The following is an 18,881-nucleotide window of genomic DNA, read 5'->3' as shown; positions in this document are numbered from 1 at the left end:
TTTCATCAACGATTAAGCTTGAGCTCAATCGAAACGCGCCTTTCGTCCAAATACACTTTTGAAAAAAACAAAAAGAAGGTCGGGGGGGAGCGATAAAAAAGCGTGTCTCGCGGTCGGGTGGACAAGTCGTATTTCCCGATCGGTCAACGTCCAAGTAGAAGATTAATAATTTCCATTTGACTCGATGGTAATGTGCGGTATTGCGCGAGCGCACATAATAATAACGCGGCCTGTGCGCGCGAGCGCTGCTCTCTCTCTCTCTCTCTCTCTCTCTCTCGCGCGCGCACGCACGCGTATTTACGCGGCTGTAGCAGCGGAAAAAGAGGGTCATTACGCGTAGGTATAACGACATCGAGCGCTGTCACTGCGCGAGCTACGTCAGCGACCGATTAACATTTTATCGCGATCGGAAAGCGTATATGCGCGATTGACCGACAGATAGAGAATCAATCATTCGCAGGCCTCTCCTCTACTCCTCCCGTACTACGTATGATCGACCGTCTAGCCGCGTACATTCCTTCGTTCGATTTCACGCGGATCAACCCTGAACATTTGATTTTTACGCGTTTCTCCGATCATCCACGTATTTGCACTCCTATCGGCGGCAATCTTTTGAAAATATAACGCGTGGCAAATGATTGTTGTAAAATCGATTTGATTGCTGGATGGGTCACTCGTCGATCGTTCGAATTTCTTTACTCCACTTTCTTTACCTTCGTTCTATATATTTTTTAACAACAGTGAAAAAAATTAAGGATTATCTTAATTTGAATAAAGCAACTTTTGTGAAAACGTGAACGAAATCCACCGAGCGACCGAGAGAAAAAGTTGATTTATGTATCTTGAAGAATAATGGTCGGCTTTGCTGGGCTGTTGCATAAAAAAATTGGAATATTAGCCTGAGTTTTGTAGTTCTGTACAAGGTGTTGATATGATTGTACAGGCCAAACAAAATCAATAGCGTTAATTTGCTGGCTAAAGCATGCAACATTATGCAAGGAGTCGTAGTGGCTAAGTGGCCGCCTAGATTTTTGCATAAAAAGTGCTAATGGTACTACAGTACGCTTCAAGAAAGTACACGTCTCTAGCTGCGATAAACAATTTTTTTTTATTGCTTCGAGTAAAGCCCTGTACTCTATAACAGATATTTCGCTGGAGAGGCCGGCATAATCACAGCGGAGCGGGTTTTTTTTTCTGCTGCGCACACCTCTCGACAATTTTTTTTTTCGCTCTGCCGGGAGCTTGGTAGCGCTTGATAGTCTGGCCAGCGGCTACAGCGGCATGCGGCATCCACAATAAAAGTAATATGAATGAAGTGCGGTCAGTGGTGAGTGCGCGTAAACACGCATATGCACGCGTTATTAGACTCGCACTGCGAGTGTCAGCCCACGGCTAAGCCGTGCACGCGAGCGAGCGGGCAAATGTCATAATCGCTCGTAACTCGCGTTTCTCCGCGCGATTCGTGGGATTTCTACCCACCGCTACCAGTTTTCATGTCCTTGGCCTATATCCGGACTGGCAGCCGCGGCAGCGTGCGCTCTCTCGCCAAGCGGAATCCGAGAACCGGCGCACCGCTCACTTGCCTTTTCTATTTTATTCAATCCACGAGCCTCGCCAATCCATTTCACTTTCATCCGCTTTTCATGACGATCCTGCCAGATAAGGCTCGACCGAGCGATGCCGCTTGCCCTGCTCGCCATTCAACATCAGTCAACGCGTTCTCAAACCAATCTCGTTATTTCAACAACCAGTTACCGGATTTTTTATGGTTCAAGGAAAATCCAGCACTTCGTGGGCTCCGCTGGAATGCAAATCGCTCGATGTATTCGTCTGAATTCCTTTTTTTTCTAGGAATCTCGTGCCAATGCTCGCAATTCATAGTGGGCGCTACAGGTCGAAAGACGGAACGAGACCGGTACGAGCATTCGGATAACGACCAACGTCCAAAACTCGAAAACAGCTCGAAAGCAGCTGAAGCAGCTGTCGAGATGGCAAGGAAATGCGTACGTGCTAGAGGGTAAGAGAAGTCTCGAATCGAACCAACTGTGCAATTTAGAGACGTTACACGTAAATTGCAATGAGGAGCGTAGAACAAAAAGTAGATGCGAATTGAGTAGAACGATAATTGCGTGGCGCCGATCGCGAAAGATCGGCAAGGTGATTTCCCTTTCCGCGGGAAATCCTCGGTGGCTCGGTGCGCTGGAGCACGTCGCCAATTGCCCAACTGGCGGCTTCGCTCTCCAACTCTTACCGCTTTAATTCATAAGAATTAAAGGGGCATTATCGGCGCACTCTCCACTTGGGGGATTACTTAATCGAAAGTGAGCAGCTAGCGCAAAGCTCCACCGAGCAACTGGGTCGACCAAGTTCTGCGCGCCGGTCGACTGCCTTGCTGCGTTTGGTATACTCGCTTCCAGATACCCTACGCCCACTCTTCCTTCATTACACTTTCTCTCCTTTTATCATTTTTCGCGCTTACTTATTACAACGCTCCGTTTCCCTTCACCTTCTTTTTATTTTATCCTGTTTTTGCATTACCTGCTTTACACTAGTTTGTTTCATTTCAATTCTCCGTGGCCTTTTTCCACTTTCGGTCTGCCGATACCTATACTGGAATTCCGATCAGTCGATCAGTACGAAAATTTAATATCCATATGAATTACTCTAAGCTACATGAGAACAACATAACCGTAATTTACGTTTTCTTTCAGAATTATTTCTTCAATTTTTCCGCAATGTTATACTCCAGACCAAATGCTTTCCGCCGCTTGCTTGCACAATAACGGCTTTCAATTGTAGATTATTTATTCGAATGGATTATTTGCCGAGAATTGTTTAAATTTATTACTTATTATTTTTAATTATGCATAATAACTCTCCACAAGGTAAACTTCAAAAGCAGAGCGACTTACTAGTTACCGAGTTTTTCTTTCATTTGCAACTAGATGATTTCCGATAATTTTATTCGGTAAACATTTAGCTTCGAATCAGAGAGGATACATTTCGTCGATGCGCAGAAAATTACGCCTTCATTCCTGTGTATACACACAGCAGATAGAAAGGACTTTGGTGCCAGTTTTCTTTCATCCATATTGACGCCTAATATTGACAACGTCATTTAGAGGATTATAAGATTATTACAAGTTTTTCGAAAAGCAAAAAGAGAATGTCGCTTTTAAATTACAAATGGATTGTCATTTATCAATACGTACTATTCGACATCGTTACTGCAGTCCATTTTCGTGGCCGTGATATAACGTACAGAAAGCGACGGTCTTTATAAGGAAGATGAACGTTAAGCATCGACGGCGCAATCAATTTATCTATTGATGAATAGCGTAAAGATGAAAAGCGCTTAGAACGTGCGTGAAACTCTAATGAGCGCTCGTAATCTGATTTTATGAGCTTTTGGTATGCTGTAGACGTGAACCGATTTTACTTCTGCTATCGCTAATGCGTTAATGCATCTACGATAGAATTACGAAATAAATTTCAGCTTCGTCATCGCTTTTTTAAGACTACCACTTATTTTGTGATTACTGTCATAGTTCTGATTTGAGCAAAGATTCGATTCGCCGGATGACGTACCGATCAACGATTGAAAATACAGCGGACTGGAATTGTTAATTAATAGCTGTAAATAGCATATGCAATACTTTCGTCTTCGTTCTTGTTGCACTTGGTCTAGTCAACGATGTTTATTACGTTTATAGCCAGCGACATTGTTCAAATTACTTGGCAACAAGTAATTGGTGCTTCTTCGTATTTCACATTCTGAAAGGTTGTACGCAGATTTTCATTTTTCTCGACGATCAATTGTGTACAGCAAGAGCTGTTATTTTGGAACGATCGGAACGATTATTTCGATTTGTGGGCAGGTTTTAACAAAGAATGTCGTCGATAAAACAACTTTTAGCGATAAAGCTGATCGTTTTGAAATCGCGCGGCACAATCGTATAGATTAAGAAACGTTGGTGATTCGTCGTTCCGCCTGTAGGCAGTCATCTATGCACTTGGACGACGTCGGCTTCTGGCAACGAGCCCAGCTTCAAATACTGCTTGGTGTATAATTAAAAAAGTTGTGCGTCGAGGATGGGTTTGGAGCTCGAGCGAACTTTTGCGCGTCCTCCACGATCGATCGCATTCGCTTCGTGCCGTTTAAAATGGAAGCCCTTGCGCCTAATCTCATTTTCGCCATAGACTCATATTCGAAAGGCTAGTCCGTTCTCTATGATTGTTATATGATTTGAGTTTACCACACATTGTAACCGTATTAGTAAGGGTACCTGCTAAAATTTATGACTAGGTGAAATTTTATTGATTTGAATAATATTCCAGAGGAGATAATAATAAGTGAATGTCTGCCCAGATAAAGTGCAACCAAACTGTCCAAGAGGAAAATCAAAATCAAGCAATGTTTTGTAAAATCATCGCTCCGCGAGGTCTCACTGTGTTGGAAGCCTAGAAGAGCGTTGACTCAAACGCGAGGCGGGGGCTTGAGCAATAATCCTCACGGCAAAAGTGCGATGATCTACAAGAAAACTCATTCGAGCGGACAATAGACGCGATATCGGTAAGGTGTCTTTCCTCGCGGGCTCTGCGTTAATCAATCAAACAGTCATGTGAACAGGGAAAATCAGATCTTTTTTGTCGATAGTCGCGTCTACACGGAAAGCAAGAAACAGCAGCAGCAGCAGCAGCAGCAGCAGCAGCAGCAGCAGCAGCAGCAGCAGCAGCAGCAGCAGCAGGCCGTTGACTCGCGAATTGAGTAACGCAATTTTCTGCGTCGTACAACGGAGCGTTTACATACACAGGCAGACGCGAATAACGGAGCACGAGAGAGAGAGAGAGAGAGAGAGAGAGAGAGAGAAACGAAGAGAGCAAAGAGAAGGATGAAACCAGGCTACGACCTTGGCCTTCGTTTCCAAGTGGCGCGCGCGTACGATCGTGCTCATAATACACTCTCAACGACTGTCGCCCGAAGCCTAATGACTGCGCGTACGTATGTAGTACCGGCCCCCGCGAACATGTATGTGAACTTTCGGACTTTTCTCGAACCAATTGCACTCGTCTTTTATTGCTTAGCTTTGCGAGCCCACTTCCGATGCTCTTGATCGCTTAATTTTCTCCGACATACCAATTTTATTTATGATTTGTATTTACATTATCGAACATTCGTATGAACTGCGAAAGACTACGGAGCAAGCATTCGCGCGAAAGTCTATTTATAGAGAACTAGTTACTGCTTGAATCATTGTGCACCGATTCTCACTGAATTTATTTTCAATTAATCTCATCGTTAACAACCGAATACAATAAAAATTATATTGTTTCTCTGAATTTGGAGTTGAGCCAAAAAAAAATATTTAATCGACGATTCAACAACAGCTAAAATTACGCACCTCGTCAGTGGATAACTTGTCTTTATATTATACAATATTCATAACTATAAAAAGAGTCGTTCCATTTATATAATGGTCGATTCAGTGAGAATCAGTTTAACGTAGTACGCATCAATGATTCAAAGCGAAACAGCAACAACGAAGAAAGAATGACGATGACGCGTGAAGCTGCACGTGATGTAACGGGATTCGCATCATTACACGCCATGAAAATCGGATACAAATGTACTCGTGGGACAATTCGATTTTCCCCTTGTTCTTACTTGCAACATTTTTTAAATATTTTAGCGATTGATGAATGATTTATAATACATTATCATTTAATTTTAAATATAAATATTTTTCTCAAACTGGAATCGTTATTTTTTTGTTCTCTTTCATTGATGATAAAACATTTTAAGTTTTCGATTCTAAGATTTCTAAAAGTTTGAATAGTGAATCAAATGCTACAGTCATCCATTATTTCAAGTAATGGTATAGATGTACCACCGCCATTTAATTCATACGATACAACTTTTTCAAATTGTGTTCTCCATCGATAACATGCACTGCCTACGCGGTCGATATAACACGCGTATTCAAGATAGTTATCCAACTCAAGTTGAAATTAAAAAAAATAATAACACGAATGTAACATCCGGATAATTTCCACGAAAATGTCTGGACTCATTGCGGAGTAATAATATTCAATATGGAGGAAAATAATTGTTTGAAAAAAATGAGTTGGTTACCATACAGGAAAGGGAATCCAGCAATGAGCGCCGGAACGGCATGAATTTGGAATGAAGAAGGGCTTGCTGCTCGAATGTTTTGCCAAAGTGCCAAGCTTATTTCACAAGAGTCGTCGCGGTGGCTCCGCGATAGAGGGAGGGCGAGTGCCACTGGCTGTCGTCTTAATATAACGAGTAAATCCGTAGAAAATGTTGCATCAGGCGTTAAAAGAGAGCTGGATGCAGGCGATAAGGCGAATCACGAGCAGACGCTACTGCGCCGTGCCGCCCGTAGCGACGCGAAATTGAGCAAGAATTTTTTAGACCACCAATTGCACTGCCACCTCTTCAATTTGATCGTCTGCCGCTAATTACTTTGGTCTTGTCGCGTTTCTCCGCTTGATTACACTGGTGTTTTGCACGTCGAAACGCCGTTTCATAAGTACGCTCGATTTAATTGAGGAAGATAAACGAGCATCGAGCGATTGCTCGATTGGTCGGTCCAAATGCACGTGCTACTGATTATTTGCGCGTGACAGGACCGCAGAAAACGGCGCGCTCCGCAATCCGAAACCACGCGGCCTCTGCGAGCCGATGGCCTTTTGTTGTGCGCCGATACCAATACCTATGGGAGCTAATTTGCTCTCGAGTAATCTATAAGCGTGAAATTAATTTGCTCTCTTATCTAAAGACTCTTGCTTTCATTGCTTGTGCAACAGTTGTCAGTCATGCTTTCAGCCGCGCTCGCTCACTCGCGGGTTACGCTTGATTCGCCTTCCAACGTATCGGCTCCCCCTTTCTAATGGCACCCGCGATCAATTGAAATATTAAAGGGAAGTCGCCTACTGAACAATGAACGGCCAACTATCGGGTTTCGCGAGAGTCGCCGTACTTTTATTCGGCGCGAGCACGCGTCCTGAGCCGCTCACGCCTCGAAACGAGCCATTGTGCGCGCGCGGCGCGCGCCACCAGATAATAAGTCATTTCGGCCGGAAACTCACCTAGCGAGGACAGCAGCAAAAAACCAGAAGAAAAGGCAGGATAAAAAGAATGAAACAAGAAACAGAGGCTCGCGCTGAGAAAGTGGGAAAAAAAGATAACCCAGTCTGATATTGTGCCGAGATGACGTAACGCCGGTGCGGCGGGAAAGTGTAACGTGGAGTCTGGAAAACTGCGCGACGCCGCCGTGGATCACAATAATTTGCGCTCTTTTCATTACTACGTCGAGGCTCATTCGTCCGAGCGACAGGCAGCTCTCATTTCATGACTGGCACGACGACCATTTCAGCTCAGCAATTTGCCGCTTGCGCGCTCTCCTGCGTTACGTCCTTTAGATCGGATTATCCACTCGTTCGATGCTCGGCAGGTTGCCGAGGACTCGCGCGCAAGGCGCTAAGGGTGCCTGCTGGACACGAGGTCGGTTTTCATCCGCTCGCGGGTACCGTCCCCGAGTACAGCGTGGTACGGCGAGGACGCAACGACCGTAGCAGGCTTTTCGCGTAAGAGTTGGAGCGCAATAAAAAGAAACGGCGATCGATCTACAGATCATTGCGTATCAAATTCAGTTGAAACTGCACGGATACAGGATGAAATGCAGTTTTTCGCAAATAACTTTCTGCCGGCAAATGCGAGCAAAAAGCGAGTGGAAGCAATCAACATTGCGATTGAAACTATCGGCGGCCATTAATGGCGTTGACGTTGATTCAAGGAAAGCGAATGTCATGTTCGTCATGCCGAAATTTCAAGCCTTCTCGCTGCCCCACGTAATTGCGTGCTCTAGAAAAAAAAACAGAAAGAGCAAGACAACGCGCTTATCGTAAAGCGGCACGTCGGAAAGCAGCTTTCCGAGTGAGAAAGACCGACCGAAGGAGAGGTGAGAAAGGAAGAGGCAGAAGAAAAGGACTCGGCGAGAAGAAGGGCCAGCGGTGCAGGTGAGAGCGAAGAGGAAGTTGGTTCTCTGCTTGGCGCTGGCGGTGCGATGGACAACTGGCTGTAAAAAGAAGCGCGTGTACACGTGCGATAGCGCAAACGGGAGTGAATGAGCGTGTAAGCAAAGTCCTGGCCTCGTAATGAAAGTGAAATCGAGGGCGCAGCTACACTGACCCCCACCAAGCCTCGCGCTCGCGCGTTCACGTACGTACGCGTGCGTACACAGGTACATAGCGCACAGGGACACCTTTGAGCATGGGAAAAACCATTGGAATTGCATATTTGCTTCCGATACCTCATTCCGCTTTGGCGCTCGCTCACGACAATCACCACAGACAATAAGTTTTCTTCGTTTATATTTTAAATGGCTCGTCGAGAGGCCTTACTTTTTCATGACTTCCAACGAATCTGCGTCATATACATTTTCTAATTTTACGGTTGTTCCGTAAATATATAAAAACAACTGTATTAATACAGAGCTTGCATTATTACAAATTACATTATTGGAAATTTAATTTGTTGTAATGAAATGGAAAAGTCCAATTAATCCACGCAACCTTACATTTTATCACTCATGAGATTTATTATCTTTTTTCGGTCTAAGCTCTTATCAAGCTTGACACACATTTCTTGGACTTCCAGAAAAGCTCTTCCTTCGAAATGAATCTCTTCATTAAATATCTGTTCGTTTTATCTACGAAGCTGAAAAGTTAAATAAACTGAAGATAAAAGTCTTAAATGGCTTGTCTTGGTTAAAAAAGATCGGGTCGTGGATTCCCATTAGCAACAATATTAGAAGTGTCATTGAAATTATCATGAGACATCTTCATTTTTTAATATGTCTTTGAACTGTCAGGAATGGTCGAAAAAATCATGATAACAGTATTTCATAATCTATACAAGTACTTTTAAAAGATGTTTCTCATCCCATAAATTAACGTTTAAAGGCGCGATGGCAATTGTTCTCCAAAAATTACTTTGACTAAGAGCTTTGACACAGATGGAAGTATGCACATAAAGGTAAAGAAAAAGGCACAAATCAAAGAAGGCTGAGAGAAGAAGAGAGAGGTATATTCTCGGTTGATCGCGCAGCGGAAACTTTCACTTTTTTCAGTGTTTGCCTCCCATTGGAGGGAGAACTTTAGGACGAGACCACAGCCACATTGGTAGATTTTTTCATTCGACAATATTATTTTATTTTTCATTCTTTTGTCCAACAATCTACCGTTGGTTAGTCCATATTATGGCTTCGCGTATGTCATATTTATTGGTCGCTATTGCCACTTGCTAGCTACAAGATTTTTATGAATTTAGTTGAATGTAACAAATGAATAAGTATTATCGTCATTTAGTTAGTATTTATATGCATATTACACATAGTTTATACATCGTATTTTAAAATGATTGATATTTGCAGTTTATAGTACAATGCGTAAAGTATGCACCATGTGTGTACTCCCGAGTTACGTGTACTTGTTTTACGCACACCCCCGTGAAAGGGTGTTACGCTCTCAGCAGACGATACAGAACCGCCTTTATTGTCTAAAAATAAAGTATCTCACGAATGCGTGATGCGCTATTGGTAGTTTTAGGAAAGGTGCATCACACACGTGCAAGGTACTGTACTCTCAGGCTATATGTAGTGTGAGGAAGAATATACATTACAGACATTTATACATGTTTTTAATTCTCAATATCCTATATGTGACAGATAAAATTCTCTTGTCATAATCAGGGAAATCAGATTGTGTATAGAAACAGAGCATTTACGAATGTTTTCATGATTTTAAAATCAGCTGTGTAATATTGTAATTAAAAAAACTTTCTAAAAAATATATTTCATATAATCTCAGCTAATTAAGTTAGAACTTATTTTTATACGTATTAAAATGGTATCAGTGTCTACCTTTGTTCAATCACTTCATCCTTTTGTTTGCAGTTCAAGCCTTATTGCGTTTATTGAAGTTTTAAATTGTTGGTTGATTTTAATTTCGATTAACGGAATTTTGGGTCCGTTACAGCAAATTGATCCAAAATTTTTCATCAAATTAATAATTACATTGCTAGATGTGAGGAGACATTAAACCTCTATGGAATATTCTTTTATAAACTGTCATCTGCATAGAAATAAAGTCACTTGTGTTAAACATTATCTTTATTAAACATCGTTTTCTCCCAAAAATAGCAAATTATTATTCAACTGTGAATGCAACACAGACAACCCTAGATAATCTGAAAAATAGTACGAATTTCAAATATTATGAAGAAATATAATTTTTATGAGTTTTAGTTAAAAATTAGATCAGGTTATCAGTTGTATTGCACAGGAGACTGCCTGTTAGCTTCGTTTCATTTCTTATTTTTATGCAGCGGGCGGCGACAAAAGCTGCTTTTGCAATTTTCCCAGGCGGCGTGCGATACTAAGCTAATTCTTTGCTACAAAGGCGCTTCATGCAAATTACGTGAAAATTAGGCAATGCCCTGAAAATGATTTAAAGACAATCGTCCACTAGAAAATACCAAAATATTTGAATTTTGTTACGTTTCCAATGCAGTACATCGCACAGTTTATTTGTTAACTCATTACGTCAATGTGATAAAATATATTACATAAATCGCACTCGAATGAGTTGTTAAATTTGTTTGATTACAATATAAATTGATAAGCCATTTATCGTTATGAATAGGATAAATTATCAACGTATATAGTCAAAACCAGAGAATTTGTTACAAATGACAATTATTGGACGTTACTTCTATGTATTGGTTGATCGAGTTTGATACGTAATACGGAAAGTTTTATATCATGATAATAGATAAGCTAATTACATCCCACTGTTCCGGTTCCATCTATTTATTTGAGTCAAAGTTCTGCTCTTGCTTTTATCATGCTAATCAATGAATATTAATAATTCGTAACTTAATTGAACTACTTGCCGTCCGTTAATGTAAATCTACATCATTCGATAGCGATTCAAACCGAAAATACCCTTGCTTATATCTCTTAGATTGATACACTTTATTTATAGAAAAATATTTTAAAAGCTGGATTTATAGATCATTTATATAAAATTATTTGGTATAAAAACTTGAACAGATAAATTAATTCTGCAAGATAAATTAAATTCATTAATTTATGCGTTACACCAAGACACAAATTTATCCGAATATAACGCTGGTTCAAGTTATTATAATAATGATTTCTTAATATCTCCAGTAACTTATCTCTCATGTAGAAGATCCGAAAGATTTAAACCCTACCTATACAATAAAAATAACAGTAGACAATTACGTCAGATAAGTTAAATACACGAACTAGACAGTGTATGTACGATTGTAAATTTGGTACTGAAAAATTTATACTGCCTAAAGTTTTGTATTATTACATCTTTGTACTGCCTAATGGCCTCTAAAAGAAGGTTATTTCACGATAACCCATTATTGTAATAAAATCCAATAGAGGCAATTCGTGTGTTTATACCTGATGGATTATGACGAGATAATGTTTTTGACTGCATAGAGACTGAAAAATAATACCTTTGAAAGCATTCCTCCAACGTTATCGTCTAATTAATATGTGTTAGAGATTAAGTTTTTATTCACAACTTACGAATGTTTTATAGATTTTATCTCTTATCACGCTTATAAATAAACAGACAAATAAATGTTAAACTCAAAACTATAATAGCCGAACCAAATTTATTCGATCTTTTTTAACAATTTTCTTTCCCACATCATAATTCTTACTAATTCGGTTTTAATAATATCTAGTCTACCAATCGGTATTAACGATAACAATTTTCAATATATCGAATGATAATATTGAAGTACTGACTCGTAAAATTAAATTGAAAGCTATCCCTTTTAATTTTAATTAAATTGCATTAGTGGGGTCTTGTAACAAGTAGACAGTAAGAAGTGTTACAATCTTAGCTCAAACAGAGAATCGTCCGTTGTTTTTGTTAAATGCAATTTATAATAAAGCAAAGTCAGCTGTGTCGAAACGTAAATAGCCCCGCATGATATATTGCTGCTATATATCAGGACAGCATTTAACAAACTTTTATTTCAATAAATAAACTTTGTCGTTCGAACGATCGTAATAACAATTACGTTTACAAAACGCACTTGAACGTTACGTCTAGAGCTGACACGACAGGAAAGCTGAGCAGAACTAAACGAAGAATCGGTCGGCAGCATCAATCTTCGTCGCATAATACAAGTAAACAAAAATAATCTTCCCTAACTGTTAAAGACGAGGCGACGAGAACAATGTGAGGATACGTGTGGTAGGTATCTGCGAACACACGGGTTGCTCTCCGAGCAGTCGATTATCGAAGGAGTCGGAATGATCAATCAACTGGTTTCGGTAAATGGCAGTTCGACTCTTTGGATTTCGAAGAGGGCCGAAAAAATCTCGAATGTTCGGACTGCGGGCAGCTTTCGATTTCTTTCATTGTCGATGCTCGGAACGAACGGCAGTCAATATCGTTGGCATTGTCGCAAGCAAGAAGGCGAGGCATGCAATAACCGATGTCCGCCCTCGCGTTTTTAAATACGCGCGTGGCGGGAAAGAGAGAGAGAGAGAGTGAGGGATCGATACGGCAGCAGCGAGCGAGTGCGCGAATCGCTGGCAATCACGAGTGGGTATTGTTGCGGCGATACACAGCCGATAAAAAGAGCGAGCGCGCGACTGTGATTGATCGAGCAACTCGGCTGAATGTACTTATACGATGCATCTGTTTGTACGGTGGTGCAGGTAGCGACGCGCAGTTCGCAGCCACGAGAGCCAAGCGTGTATTGCATGTGTCGAGTCGAGAAGTGAGCAGCTCATTTGCCGAGACTGCCAGCCACCCTTTCGCGCGTCGCCTCTACTCGTACAATCAGTACATCAGTACACGCAAAGACAGCCTACAAACAGTCTGGTTTGTTTCTTGTTGATGCTATTACAAATTGTGCGCCGGTCCTATTTAGCGGATCGGCCCGACAGCGAGCAACGCAATGCTCATACCTATGCACTGTTTGTGTATTTGATCGGTCGAAGTGAACCGAGTCTCAGCAGCGATGTTTCGCTCTGCTCCAACGCAGTTTATGCATGAAAGTACGGAAAGCGAAGAGTAGAGTAAAAAGCCTAAAAGCTTAAAAACGAAACGACCACGTTCCATTGAACTTGTTCCTGGGCCAGTCAGCAGCCCCGAGAGCTCGAGAGCTCACCAAAATTTCGAACGGAAGTTGGTTGGAAGGAGGGCGAAAACGAGCGTGCGAAGAAGGCCTGCCGAGGCGTGCGCGTACGCAGAGGCCAAGCCAAATAGACGAGCAGACAGAGGAGCGTGGAGACAGCAGGACCTCCGAGCTGTGCGCGGTTCGCGGAGCGCCGGCGAGACACGCTTCGCGGGCGGCGGAGGCAAGGGGGCAAAAGTGAAAGTGAGCCGAGAGCTCGCGCGAGCGCGGGGCATTGTTTAGGAAGCTTCGGCTGCGGGACGTGCGCCGCGGGGCCGCGGGGCCGCGAGGCAGTGGCTCTCACGCGCCGCCAAATTTCATCATCATATATAATGCGCGGCCGCCGCGCTAACGCCGAGTTTTTCCGCGGCGCCGGAGCGTGAAGGGATACATTACGTGCCCGCGCCGCGGCTCCGAAAATCACTCGCAGCTACGTGCTGCTCGCTGTCTCTCGCTCCGAGCTCGATCGACCGTGGAGCGACACTTTTCCTTCGCCCGGAGCTGTCGATGCGCAATTGTCCAATCCGCTCGCTTATTTTACCATTCGCAAGTCCGTGTGTCGATTTTCTCTTGTTCCAGCTCGACAGCCAGGTCGAGACGAGCTTCTCTGCTCGAAAGCTCGAAAGCTCGAAAGCTCGAAAGCTCGAAAGCTCGGAAGCTTCGAAAACGAAGCAGCATCCGCCCGATTAACAAAATTGGCATAGACTCGTATTGGAGTATTATTCGGGTTAAACTACTTTTTTCACAACTTCAATTCATTGCTTTTAAAATTCTTTAAAAAAATGATAAGTTGAGATAAAAGAAGTGTTGATAAAACAAGAGTTTTCTAAAGGTTCGAACGCGCGAGATTAGATAAAAACTTGCAGGCGGGGTATCGCAGTGGGATGAGAATTGGAGGTAGCACGGGGAGTGCAAGAGATTGGAGACCCGAGCGATCATCAGGCGACGAAGTGATAGCAAGAGGCGATCATAAAGAAGTGTCGCATAAGGCGCGACGAACGGGCAGATTAGTCGTAAAAAAATATTCTGGTAGCCGCTTTCCCTTTTCAAGAGCCTCTCTCGTCGACTGGCCGAGTAGAGCGCGCGCGCGGAGTTATTTATGCATTGCTCGCTCGCTGTACAAGTGCAGCACGCGTCGCGTCCCGCGGTTACGTAAGCGCGGCGAGCGAGCGAGCGAGACTAGATCGTCGAATCTACGGGACGCGCGAGCACGCTTGTATGTATATACGCGCGCGCAACCGAAGCCGAGCGACCGAGGCTACTTGCTTTTGGCGAGGCAACTTTCCTCTCACTTGACCGCGGCGCGCATGTTAATGTTCATTTTCTCGTTCGCCGAGTTCTTTTTGTGCTTCTTTCTTCCACCACCACCACCACCGCCGCCATCGTCACCATCACCACCACCACCACCACCATCACCGCCGCCGCCGCCGCAGCCGCCGCCGCCACTTTTTTCAGCTCGCGCGACGAACGAGAAAAAACACGGACTTCAACCCAGCGCGACTGCGACGATTCGCATGACATGAAAATTCTTTCGTATCTCGCCCGCCTCCCTCTCTTCGTGCGCACTTGCACGAGCGTGTGCTTTAGCATTCCAAGCGCGTTAAAAATAACCTGGTAATCGTCTTGACAGGGTCGTTCCGTATGAGCGCGCTTACTGGATTGAGACTTGTATAAAAAAGCTTTGAGAACGCTTTCTTAATCTCCGGCGTTAATGAGTATCCTAGGGATGCCAGATGAATATGCATCTTTTGCTAGTATCGACGTCTAGCCGTTACTAATCAAATAGGAAAAATATACGCTTTTTTTTACATCTGTAGAAATAATTTCTCTTGGGAGAAATCTCCTTTATAACCGTGTGTGCAAAATTATAATTTAATAACGTTTCACAAACTTGTGCATTACTCATAATTATAAACGCGATTGACTGCAAGCAAGAGAGCCAAAAGTTATTCCAAGCGCACTTTATGAGCGCGCGTTCCATATCAAAATAATCATTTAATGCGGCGCCAATTGGCGCTTAACTTATATGCGCACTTCAATGTAGACAAAGGAAACATACCAACTGTGAGCAATGGGAATAATTTTGTAAAATTGCTAACATTCAATTTCATTCTATACGTTTGCGCAAGCTTATATTCAGTATCGAACAAATTCTTGGTGAGATCAACATTTTTTCACTCGCACTGCCACCACCAACTTTTTCTTCAACCACGCACCGGATTGCCAAATACATAAATTTATTATTCCATTCGCATTATCATTATCAAGGGTCATTCTGAACAAGTTAAGTTTGGCTTCGAATAACGGCTGTGCAAGTGCAAGGCGTAAAGGCGAACGAGGCCAGGAAGAGCAAGAAAATAACAGATGAATATCAAATGCAAACAGGTTTGCTCAAAGCACAAACTCCCTCAAAACAATTAAAAAATAACGGAGCTGGCTTTGGTGTTTTTCTGCGTATAACAATTCTATGTACTGCTATAGAATATAAAAGTAGCATTATTTAATGTCCCTCCATACATATCTTCATAGATATACAAATGATGGATAATCGTCGCTCCAAGGTTTAGTCATGAGTTTGTGCCAAGAAAATGTTATAAATCGGCAGACTAATGGGATATAAGTTGAATGAATCAATTTCAGATCATTTAGTACAGCAGTTTTTCTGGAGCAGTGTTTGAGCACTAAATTTTGAAGGTAAACAAGGCCTAAAAGTTAACAAAGCTGAGTAATTACAAAGAAACCGTCCATCTTTGAAAATTCATTGTCAACATTGTTTTTTGGAGGTACGATTGTATTAAATGAGTCGAAATGGATTCATAGTGCTTTTATCACACTAATCCAACAATTTCTATTGTAATATCGACATTATAAGCTTTGCTCGCAGCTAAAAGTTGGAGTAAAAATTACTCTTTATTTGTATCCATTGATATGTATAGAAATGTATAGGTGTTAATAAACAAGTATGAGAGTATAAATATGAAACATCAGCAAAGTTGATTACTTGGAGAGCTTTTGCGTTTAACTCTCATATTGACATTTATGTGCGATCATGTTCCAGTAATAAGTGCAATAAAATAAAAGAGAAAAAAATAAGCACAATGGATTATTCACTTCCCATTAAATGGAATTTGTCTCTGGTTGTAAAAAAACATCCACTTACCAGCATTCTTTTCCTTTATTTTTTTTTTCTTGTTACGGCTCGCATCAAGAGATATTGCAATAGAAAAGATTATATTAGAGAAATAAAACCTTCCTTTATCGTATAATCTCAGTATACAAAGATATTATTTTTCAAAAGGTGAGGTTGAAAAATTCTACTTTTCCAACCCATGAAATTAGAAGATACAGAAAGTTTAAATAGCGTTTCGACAGAGACTGATATTTTATGACCAAAAATTAATAAAAACCAAAGGAAATTTCCTATATTTGGTTTCCGAGATAAATTATAAATCATTATCCAACCTACTCAGCAATATTAGACATATCGGCCTGCAGACGGACTTCGACCGTCTTTGCTAATAATAAATTTAAATTACATTCCATCCATAAGGTATCTTGTTCATTCTACGCTACTAGTTTCCATAAGATATAATGCGTATTTTCTATCAAAGACTTACAGATTCGATGAAAAAAATATATTTTATAATTGTAAATAAAAGATGTAATTGCCATTAAAATGCAAATTACAGGAAAAAGTAAAATAGATCGCGCACCATGGAAGTACACAATGAGACAAGAATATAAAACTTACTTTCGAGTGTGGGATTTCCGTTGTACATAAGTAGCTCGACCTTCATCATCCATTGTTGTTAATTATGCAATAAGCGACAGGACTATGACATCAGATGCATTAAAGATTTCTCACTCTATTCGATAAATTTCTATTGGAGCGATTTGATGTAAAACAAACACCAACGCATATTAGTCACTTATTGTAACGTTGAAAATACACGTATAAAAAAAGTTTTTCTGTACTACAGTCATAAATCACTTACAGTAAAATAAGTTGCATAAATTGTGCGAAGACATGAAAAATAAATTAAATATGTTATTAAAGCAAGTTCAGATGACAAATGAATTTAAATCAGGCGCTGCCTTCATTTCCGATTTTCACAGTGCAAGTAATTCAAATTTGCCAGGTGGGCAAATTCATCACAAAGAATATACTTACGGCAGTGCTTGAAAGTGGCTCGTATTTAATTTATAAATAAAATACATGTATACTTAGTAGTTAATTAAAATTGAAAAATTTGACTTTAATAAATGAAATTGTAAGGATGCATGACCAAGGAAATTATACTTTTACTATTAAAATTGAACAGAGGTAATTTTAAGACACTATCATTGTCTTAATGACAAATTCGGCCGTGTTGAAAATCACTATCGTGTCTTAATATTCTAGAGTGATAAATCAAAGCAATGCCAATTCGTTATCGTAAGATATTTTGCATAGATTTATGAGTTAAAATCGAATATATGTATGAATTCAAGATAAATGCTTTTTCAAATAAGATTATAAAAAGCACGAATGAAAGTACAGCAACTTTTGCGCGACAGGTGTAACGATAATCGAGTTGAAAGTAAAGTGGACGATATGTTGGAGAAGTTGGCATTTTAGCTGCATAAGAACTTTGGAGGTGCCGCGAGCTCCTACGCGTGGAGAGTCGCAGCGTTGAGGAGGTCAACGAACCTCAGGCGCATTCGGGAGTAAGCTAGGAATTTGGTGCAGGTGAGGTGTAGTGACCCCTTCCGAGCGATCTATGCTCTCTCTCTCTCTCTCTCTCTCTCTCTCTCTCTCTCTCTCTCTCTCTCTCTCTCGCTGTGCCTCTTCTCCCCTCGGCGTTGTCTCTTTTTTTTACCTTTTCTTCTCGCTGCTGCCTGACTCGGCTACTCTTATTCTTCTTCCTTCCGAAGGCTTCGCGGGGGCCAACGACCCGCGCTTAGTCGCACTTTTTTGTACGCGATGCGCCTCGTCAGAGCCAGCGCTTGGCTTGGCTTTTCCGTGCTAGCTGCATTTTTTGGAAATCGTTGACTCTTCTACGAAGCTCTCGAGCAGCCATTGTCGTCGGGCACGTGCTTTCTACAGTATACTCGCGTTCGCGCGATGATATAATACATCAAGCTCGTCGTGGGCCGTTGACTTTTTTTCTTGATCTTACAGCTTTTGTACAGATGCACGCACACATCTCCAGCCAACATCTCTCTCGGCTTAATTATAGAATAAATATTTGATTCGAGCAGACGGTGAGCCAGATTATTTCGCATATTTCTCGTGCATTGTCCTGTTTGCTCACGCGATATATGCCCGCTTGATAGCTCGAGCTTCGTGCTAATATTTAAAAAATAAGTCCCCGATAAAAGTCTGCAGTTATTGATCGTGATACCGTCCTGTGAATTTTCCTTACGACGTACCATCACATTTAAGCTACTTTATTCAGTCATCCCTATCACCTGTTTTCCAAAGCGTATTCTGAATGATTGTCGGCGTTGTCTATGGAAACTTCAAGTCATTTAAACGAGCAGTATTAAAATTCGTTAGAGCAAAAAAGCAGGGCAGATGAAGCTGGCTCGAATAGATTTTTATTTGACTAAAACTAGTCCCACAGGTAAGCGAAAAGTC

At 41.5% G+C, this 18,881-nt stretch overlaps 1 long non-coding RNA gene across 2 annotated transcripts; it reads left to right on the top strand.

The window, feature by feature from the left end:
* Window positions 1-1,676: 1,676 nt before the first annotated feature.
* LOC131664126 (uncharacterized) lies at window positions 1,677-5,658 on the top strand. Of its 2 annotated transcripts, none has more exons than XR_009301916.1 (3): window positions 1,677-2,017; window positions 4,370-4,573; window positions 4,658-5,658. It is a non-coding gene; the product is annotated as an uncharacterized LOC131664126 (long non-coding RNA). The 2 variants fall into 2 exon arrangements; XR_009301917.1 differs by lacking the exon at window positions 1,677-2,017 and adding an exon at window positions 4,166-4,306.
* Window positions 5,659-18,881: the final 13,223 nt, after the last annotated feature.

The sequence above is a fragment of the Phymastichus coffea genome, unplaced genomic scaffold (genome assembly GCF_024137745.1).
Source record: "Phymastichus coffea isolate CEN01 unplaced genomic scaffold, Cenicafe_Pcof_1.1 PCOF00040, whole genome shotgun sequence".
Classification (NCBI taxonomy): Eukaryota; Metazoa; Arthropoda; class Insecta; order Hymenoptera; family Eulophidae; genus Phymastichus; species Phymastichus coffea.
This window is presented reverse-complemented; position numbering and strand designations above follow the sequence as displayed.